Source organism: Lactuca sativa, chromosome 5 (assembly GCF_002870075.4).
Source record: "Lactuca sativa cultivar Salinas chromosome 5, Lsat_Salinas_v11, whole genome shotgun sequence".
NCBI lineage: Eukaryota > Viridiplantae > Streptophyta > Magnoliopsida > Asterales > Asteraceae > Lactuca > Lactuca sativa.
Genome location: NC_056627.2, coordinates 39,991,444 through 40,000,536, shown reverse-complemented (window position 1 = coordinate 40,000,536; position 9,093 = coordinate 39,991,444). Strand labels below are relative to the sequence as shown.

The following is a 9,093-nucleotide window of genomic DNA, read 5'->3' as shown; positions in this document are numbered from 1 at the left end:
TTCCAAAACCTTGAGGTGAAACGGCTATCACGATCTGATACAATCGTTAACGGAACATCGTGAAGCCTCACAATTTCTTTCACGTAAGAATTCGCAAGCTTTTCCATAGAGCATTTCTCCTTGGCTGCTATGAAATGCGCACTCTTAGTGAATCGATCAACGACCACCCAAATCATGTCGTGACCATTCTTTGTTCTGGGCATTTTAGTGACAAAATCCATAGCAATGTCTTCCCACTTACCCATAGGCACAGGCAATGGTTCTAAACTTCCGTACGGTTTTTGATGTTGTGTCTTGACTCTCGCACAAGTCACACACTCGGCCACATACTTTGCAACATCAAGCTTCATCGTCGGCCACCAGTAGTAGGGTTTTAGGTCCCTATACATTTTAGTGCTACCCGGATGAATTGAGTACATGGTTTTGTGAGCTTCTTCCATCAGAAGATCCCTAATTCCTCCTGACTTAGGTACCCAAATACGATCTTGGAATACCTTCAGTCCATGACCGTTTGTACCAAACACCAACGTTTTACCCAAACGTTCCTCCTTTCGGTCATTCTTTTCAGAAGCTTCCTCTTGAGCTTTCTTTATACTTTCCACAATGGTCGAGACAACTTCAATTCTCAACGCTTTTGGCCTTTTCCTTTCAAGATTGACTTTCCGACTGAGAGCATCAACAACAACATTAGCTTTACTGGGGTGGTAACGTATCTCGCATTCGTAGTCTTTAAGTAATTCTAGCCAGCGTCGTTGCCTCATATTCAATTCCTTCTGATTAAAGAGATATTGGAGACTCTTATGATCAATAAAAAGTTTGCACTTCGTGCCATAGAGGTAATGCCTCCATATTTTCAGAGCGAAAACTACCGCTGCCAACTCCAAATCATGAGTCGGGTAATTCTTTTCATGCTCCTTCAGCTGTCGAGATGCATATGCTATCACCTTTTCTCTTTGGGTCAAAACACAACCCAATCCAACCCCAGACGCATTGCTATAAACAACAAAGTCTTCAACTCCATTGGGTAGAGAAAGTATCGGTGCCTCGCATAGCTTCTTCTTTAGCTTCTCGAACGCTTCTTTACGCTTATCACTCCAAGCATAAGTAGCTCCTTTGTGGGTCAAAGTTGTTAATGGATTAGCAATTGAAGAAAAGCCTTGGATAAACCTGCGGTAATATCCGGCTAATCCTAAAAAGCTTCGAATCTCCGTGGGACTTTTCGGTTGTTCCCACTTCATCACAGCTTCAATCTTCGCTGGATCAACCATTATCCCTTCTTGGTTGACCACGTGACCCAAGAATTGGACTTCACGAATCCAAAAATCACATTTGGAGAACTTTGCATACAACTTCTCCTTTTTTCAAACTTCTAACACTTCTCGCAAGTGTCTTCCATGCTCCTCCTGGCTTTTCGAGTAAATCAGAATGTCGTCTATGAACACTATCACGGATTTATCAAGGAAAGGATTACAAACCCTATTCATTAAATCCATGAACGCTGCCGGAGCATTGGTTAGTCCAAACGACATAACCAAGAACTCGTAGTGTCCATATCTAGTTCTGAAAGCAGTCTTCTCGATATCTTGCTCTCTTACTTTTAGCTGATGATATCCTGACATTAGATCGATCTTCGAGAAATAACTCGTACCTTGCAATTGATCAAACAGGTCATCAATCCTCGGCACCGGATATCTATTCTTTATTGTTGCCTTGTTCAGCTCTCCGTAGTCGATGCACATTCTCATACTTCCATCTTTCTTCTTCACAAATAACACCGGAGCTCCCCAGGGCGATGAACTAGGTCTAATAAAACCTTTTTCCAATAACTCCTGAAGTTGCATCATCAGCTCCTTCATCTCCGTCGGTGCTAATCGATAAGGTAACAAGTCTATTTTGAACTCCACTTGTCTATCAGGTGGTAATCCAGGAAGATCCTCAGGAAATACTTCCGGATAATCACACACCACTGGAATACTCTGCATCACCTTCTTTTCTTTATAAGCATCAATCACGAATGCTAAATATGATGTACATCCCTTGGACAAACACTTTCTGGCTTTCATTAGGGAAATGACTCCAGAATTCACTTGCCGTTTGTCCCCATACACCATAAACGAATCTTTCCCAGGCGGGTTTACTTTAACTATCTTCTTCTTGCATAAAATTTCGGCATCATTGGCGCTAAGCCAATCCATTCCCAAAACGATGTCGAAACCATTAAGATCGATGGGCAATAATTCCTCGTGGAACTTATTCCCATTAAGGCCGATTAAGATGTTTTTCATATGATGGCTAACAGGTACAAACTTTCCACTAGCTACTTCGATTAATAAGGCACTATCTAGTCTCTCAACAAGCAAAGCTAGCTTTCTACCAAACTCATGCGAAATAAAGGAGTAGTTGGCTCCAGAATCAAACAAATTTTGAGCAGGTAATTCGTTTATGAGAAAGGTACCTGAAGCGACATCAGCTTCATCTTTCGCGGCCTCAAGTGTCATCGAGAAGGCTCTCGCCTTCGGCTTTGGTGGAATGTTGGGCTTTGCTACCTCCTTCTTCTTCGGACAGTCTTTCAAAATATGCCCCTCTTCATTACAACCAAAACACATCCTTTTGTTGTTCAGACATTCATTGGCAAAATGTCCAACCTTTCCACACTTGTAGCATGTTACATCCTCGCTACATTTCCCAAAGTGCTTTTTCTTACACTTATCACACCACTTTGCTTCGCCTCCTTTTTCTCCAAACTTTTTCGAATCAGATTTCGAAAATTTGCCTTTCTTACTGGAACTAGATGTTCCCTCAAACTTTCTTTTCTCACCAACCTCAACCTTGTCGGTGGTTCTCCCCTTAATCATGTTCTCAACAGACTTGGCAGCCCAGATAGCTGCCTCTAGAGTATGTGCCTGACGTACTGGCACCTCGTACTCCCATGGGAGTCCCTTCACATACCGATCCACCTTTGTCAGCTCGTCTGGGATGATACGCAAGGAAAACTCCATCTTATCGGTGAAGTTATTGGTGTATTCATCAACTGACATGCTTCCTTTCGTCAATGTCATAAACTTGTTCTCCAATTCCAATAGATTTTGAGCTGAGCAGAACTTGCACTTGAACTGCGCCAAGAACTCTGCCCATGACAATTGCAGTGGCTCATTAGGGCTCAAAGTCTTCCCTAGAGTGTTCCACCAACGAACAGCTCCACCTCGGAATTGACGCACTGCATAGATAGTCTGCAACTTGCCTCTACAGCCACAAGTCATGAAGGCTAGCTCCATTTCGGAGATCCAATCTATAACCCCAATCGGATCCTCCTTTCCATTGAAGGTCGATGGTTTGCAAGTTAAAAAGTCCTTGTACTTGCATCCCATTCCTTCATTCCTTCCATCATGGTTATCTTGCCTAACTATCGGTGGGTTGGCTTGACCAACAGACCCACTAAAGTTTCCACCTTCCGAGTGCCCTACATTTAATTCAGGCTCTTCCACACGAATTGACAGTTCTTCACGATTCTGTTGAAGCAACCGTCTAGTTTCATCCATCTGACAATCCAACATCGCCTGAATCATCATTTGCATACCAGCCATGGTTATTGGCTCAGGTGCTACTGCTACGACAGGTATTTGTTCAATCACTGGTGGTTGATTCCTGTTTTCGTCAGCATTTCCAACTCCACTTCTTGTTCTCACCATTTTGATCTACACACCGATTAAGGTGAAATTAGATCCTCAATCACGATAGATATTCAAATCATCCTTATCACTCCGAAACGTTTACATGCTAGTTCTAATATCGTAGACGCACGCTTAGAATCCTATACACATAAGGTTTCTAGATCCGGTCGGCAACAGACCATAGATCCGAACAAATAATATCATATATGGCAACATATAATATTTAGCACATAAAGCATTTTAGGCAACTTTCCAAAATTAAACTAGTGCTCGTGTCTAAAACATAACAGACACGCATATCAAAACTTCACTTAGCATTCTAAGTTTAAGTCTAGAAATCCTATAAAATTCCTAGTTCGCTTAAACTAATGCTCTGATACCAACTGTGACATCCCCAAAATCTCGGCCAGAAAAGACCGATTTTCATTTATGCTTTTAAAATAATTTCAGAGTAAATCTTTTTGATTTGAAAGAGTTGCGGAATTTGTTCCCAAAAACAAAACATGATAAAACAATGTTTACCAAAGCATTTCATAAAAGAAATGTATTTTCATTATATAATCAAATCTCGGGGTGTGATGTTCCAATACAGACCAATAAGCATAAACAATAACATTACAAGTCATTCAACAAATATATACATATACAGACTTGTAAACAAAACAACTGATGGTTCATCCATCTCATGCCCTTGCGCCACTTCCTGTAATACAAATAAAACTGAGTGGGTCAGGCTTGGGAGCCTGGTGAGCATATAGGGTTTTCAACCCACAATAAATAATCATATTTAATTTTCACCAACCAACAATAACCCAATTACCCATTCCCGTTATTCTCACTTTATGTCCCTAATACAACTAACATAAGGGACCAAGTCTAAGAATATTTCATTGGGGCGACAACACATGCTTCGGGGGTACCTCAGCAATATAAGTCAAATAAGGCAACCATGAGGGGGATGGAGTACAGCGAATGAACACCCAAGTTCATTAACACCTACAAGTGGCGAACCTGCTAATGTTTCCACAAGATTATCTAGAAAAGTATGTGGTCGTCATCTAAACTCCGCTAGATGACTAGATCAAACAACAACGAGGCCTCTCATCTATTTATTACACACCAACTATCTACCCATGTTCTACCCAACATATTAGTAGATAAAAATATACATTTTTATACATAGTTTAAAAACCTGTATAGCATGCTTTAATCAACACATATTTCACATAACAAATGAGGCACACACACACATAACACATATCTCATAGAGAATAAATCATATCTATGAGTTAGAAGAAAATGAATACACATTCACACATATAAACAACAATATACTTAATACACTCAAACCATACTTGTATTATTATCGTGTTTGTGAAAGGTAGTATACACTCACTTGATCAGAAGATGACCAGACAGCACTACGACTTGCAGAAGTAGTAATCCTCAGTAGATCTGGAAGATCTTCACAAAAAAATCGAACTTCTCGCGGGCAGAGCTTCGGCTCGGGAACCGCACTTCTCGGGATCTTCGGGATCTCGGGACTTGCTTCAGGGTTCGAGAATAATTCCGGGGCTTCGGGGTATTTCTGGCACGCAAATCGATGCAAAACGGGAGAGAGAAGAGAGAAAATAGCAAAAGAACTCGGCTGCATTCACATCCTATTTATAGGAGGCTGGAGCCTCGGAGTACGCGGGGCGTACAGGTCCGAAATCGTCATGGCGTTCATCATCCGAAGCCACTTGCTGCGAGGGTCATCATGCTTCGCTGTACGCGGGGCGTACTTCGGATCAGATCAGTGACTCCTTCGGATAATGCCGGATTTTCCATTTAAAATTAAATACAAAATATTTAATAAACTTCAGAAATTCATATCTTCTTCATATGAACTTCGTTTTCGACGTTCTTTATATCCACGCGAAGGTGAGACTACGCTCTACAACTTTCGTTTAGACTAAGTCGGCTAATTTTGACTTTATTTTTCTTGTTTATTTTTAATAGACCGGGACAGAAAAACTTCGTTATAAATTCATAACTTCTTCGTTTGACGTCTGTTCTCGCCTAACTTTTTATCGCTTCGATACCAACAACGAGACCTTCGATCCTCGTTTAGATTGCTTCGGCTAAAAACCCGTCGATCTCAAATCGAGTATAACAGGCTGCATACCGCTAAGCCGAAACTTCGATAAATCATAACTTCCTCATACGAAGTCAGATTTGGGCGATCTATATATATTCGGAAACCTTGTTTCAACTACTACAACATTATCCAAAGATATCAAGTTTATTTTACACTTAAATTTTGACGCTTATTTTTATTCTTAATTAATCAAACCACATAATTAAGCAATTAAGCACAAAACACATAATACTCAAATAATACAATCTTATTATTTCAAAACGGGTTACAAAGGATAACCTAGACCATTACATTGCTAAAAATGGCAATCCCGAAAACACAGGCGTTACAGAAGGAGAGGGAGACTGGGCGAGATCTACCAGAAGGGAATTCCCCATACAAATTGAGGCGCCTATCAAAAGGATACTCCGAAGGCTTCAGGATCGAGGTCTCATTAGCCGAAGAAGACCCTGGCCAATCCACGTGGCCTGCTTCACGAACGTCAGCGACGGAGACATTGTAAATCCATGTGTTGCCCATTATAGGGCCATACTTGATAGAGAATATTTTGAACTCACAGTATTAGAAAGAAAGGGTCTATTGCTAGATAGGCTCTTCGATCTTATGTTTGGTGAGCAAAAGATTTATTGTATCATGGAACTTTCTCCACATACGAATATAAGGGTGGAGGCGTACGACTTCCTTGAGGGTAAGGTGGAGCCGGTGAGCTCTTTGCAACATTCCTTCCAACGGGATATCATGGACGGGAGTCTGAATTTCTTTATTCAGGATATAAACCAAAGCGGTATAAATTCATAAATATACCGTGAATTCTACTCCCACTTTACCGATGAGGGATTCCGCCTCAAGTTCGGATTACGCCTACCTTAAAGGTCACGCTTTCTTTTTGGATCAGACCGCTCTTGGTCTTCGAACTAGTCATTAATGGCCGGCTTCATTGGTACCCTTTCGGTATGCGTTGCGAACACTTTCATTTTTAGCATCTCATCTTCTCTATAGAAGCAAAACTCGAACGGATAGAACAGATGGTCCAACTACAAAATTTTTTCTTTTTCATTACTTCCATGGTCGTGCCTCGTGGCACGGCAGCACCCGTACTATTGAAATGGTTCTTCAATAGAGATGTTCCCACAGGTGCCCCTTCTTCTAATGGTACTATAATTCCTATTCATATCCATTCGTTCCCTCTTTTGGTCTATCTACATTCCAGGAAATTCATACGCTCCACGGACGGAGCAGAAAGCGGAGTCTTGGTCAGAGCAAGCCGACCTATTCTATTACCAGTCATAATTGGGGGAAGCTCATTCGAAACTAGAGCTAGAAAGGACTTATTTCGTTTCATTCATGTTCTTCATTTCCTTCTTATCGAAAAAAGGGGGATTTCTCATATTTAGAAGCTTTCTGCTGTGTGCTCCGTTTACTATTCTTTCGTACTTTCTTCTCTTTACCATGCGATAGTTCAGCGAAGCGTGAGCGGGCGCGGAGAAGGAAAGGGCAAAGACTTCAGCCTAACGGGAATGAGCAAGGACGAAAAGAGAGATCGTGATGATATCATCTACGTCTGTACCGCTCCTTGTGCAGTCGATCCCGCATCCAACCAATTCGTTGACCAGGGAATGGGATAATTCCCACTACCACTGGCAGGCCAGCCGGGCCGTGAGCACGGTGGGGACGGGCTTCCCAAAAAGCCAGCCCGGGCCGGGGTCAGTATAGAATGAAGGGGACGAACCTAATGTTGTGTTGCCAAAGCCAACTTCTTGGGTTTCGGGCGGTGAAAAGCGGACGTGGGGACTCGGGTCGTGGCGCCGCGTAACTAAGGGATTCCATTTAGGGCGAGACAAAAAGGGCGGGCACGGGCGGTCTGGTGTCCGAGCCGATTGGTCAGATGACGACTACTTCACTTATTAGATTAGTATTAGCCGCCTGTCCCGGAATAGAATGGGATGGAATAGAAAGAACGGGAAGCGCTATCAGTTCGGTTTTTTTGCGAGGGAGAAGCTTGTGAAGAAGGAAGCTTATCCCGCCCCGACCGTCAGCTGCTGGCTCTCTCCATCTCTCCTAAACTTCCCCCGGGTTTTGGCCCGAGCTGTATGAGGCAGAAACTCGTCCCACGTACGGTTCGGAGGCCGAGCCCCACCCCAACAGTAAGGGTGCAGCTCTAAGATGACTAGCATGAATGAGCCAGCTTCAACACCACCTAGACTCTTAATCATAGACAGACTTGCAACCTCAACATAAAAGGATGAGCCTGGTCTGTCTATTTGTATGTATTGGCTTAATTCACTCCTAACCTCCCGTAAAGAACACATAATGAAAACAGCCTGCCTGGTAAGGCTGTACATGGGGAAGGGCTTTGATAAGAAAGAGTTTGGGGGTGTCCCGCTTAGTTAACAAACATCGAGTTTAAATTAAAGTCGAGGCAACATGGATACGAGACTCTTTAAGTGAAGTTTGGAAAAATTATGGTTTTCTATCTTCATATTTCAAAATGGGAGAATCACCAAGGCCTTTCAGGGATTCGACGCGCCCCCAAGCTAGACGCTTCACCTACCTGGCCCTAGATAGAATGAGTTTTCCTCTTCCTAGTCTTACTAAGAGGTTGAATTGCTCTATAGGATAGTAGGCGAATGAATCGCATTATTGCAATTCGGTTCGCTGAATCGCCCAGCGAACAAATAACCTCCTTGCTTTCTTAACAAAAAAAAGCAGACCCGCGCGAATCGCGTCTTCGATCTTGCATATAACTGACCCCAACATCACCACTACGAAAACTCAATTTCCTTAGTCCTTTTTCTGTGAAACAAAGCCAAGCCTTTTCCACCTTCCATCCTGCATTTCCCTGCTTGAGACTCTTTTTCTTAGCCCAGTCATGAACCACCTGGTTGGAGCCATGGTCTACCCGACAGTGCTTCATATCCTCCTTGCTCCTTGTCTAAGATTGGACTAAAGGTACCAAAGAAGGCAGACTTTTTTCTTGTTTTTCTTTTGTCTAAGAATCCCATAGGTTGTACGCCAGCCATACGTAGCTGGAACTGTGATGGCCACAATGCTTAGCTATTGCCGATCCCCAAGACGCCTTTGGTTGAATGTTCACACCTGATCCACCGTCTGCACTTCCTACATTCACTCCCGGAAATTGAAACAGGAAAACAGGAATTGTAACCTCCCGTTCTGCTGTAGTCAGCCTCATGGTGTGCCTGACTGGCGAGTCTACCGTCTCCATGGCTTTCCCTTTTTCGGGCTGCTCCTCAAGCCTACGAGTGCCGATCTTCGCTTGGGCCA

The 9,093-nt window shown here is 42.8% G+C and overlaps 2 pseudogenes; both read left to right on the top strand.

Annotated features, from left to right (window-relative positions):
- The window catches only part of LOC111897040 (uncharacterized), an 11,442-nt pseudogene extending 5,129 nt beyond the window's left edge, over positions 1–6,313 (top strand).
- Positions 6,314–6,433: 120 nt separating this feature from the next.
- LOC122197864 (cytochrome c biogenesis CcmF C-terminal-like mitochondrial protein) lies at positions 6,434–7,357 on the top strand (annotated as a pseudogene).
- Positions 7,358–9,093: the final 1,736 nt, after the last annotated feature.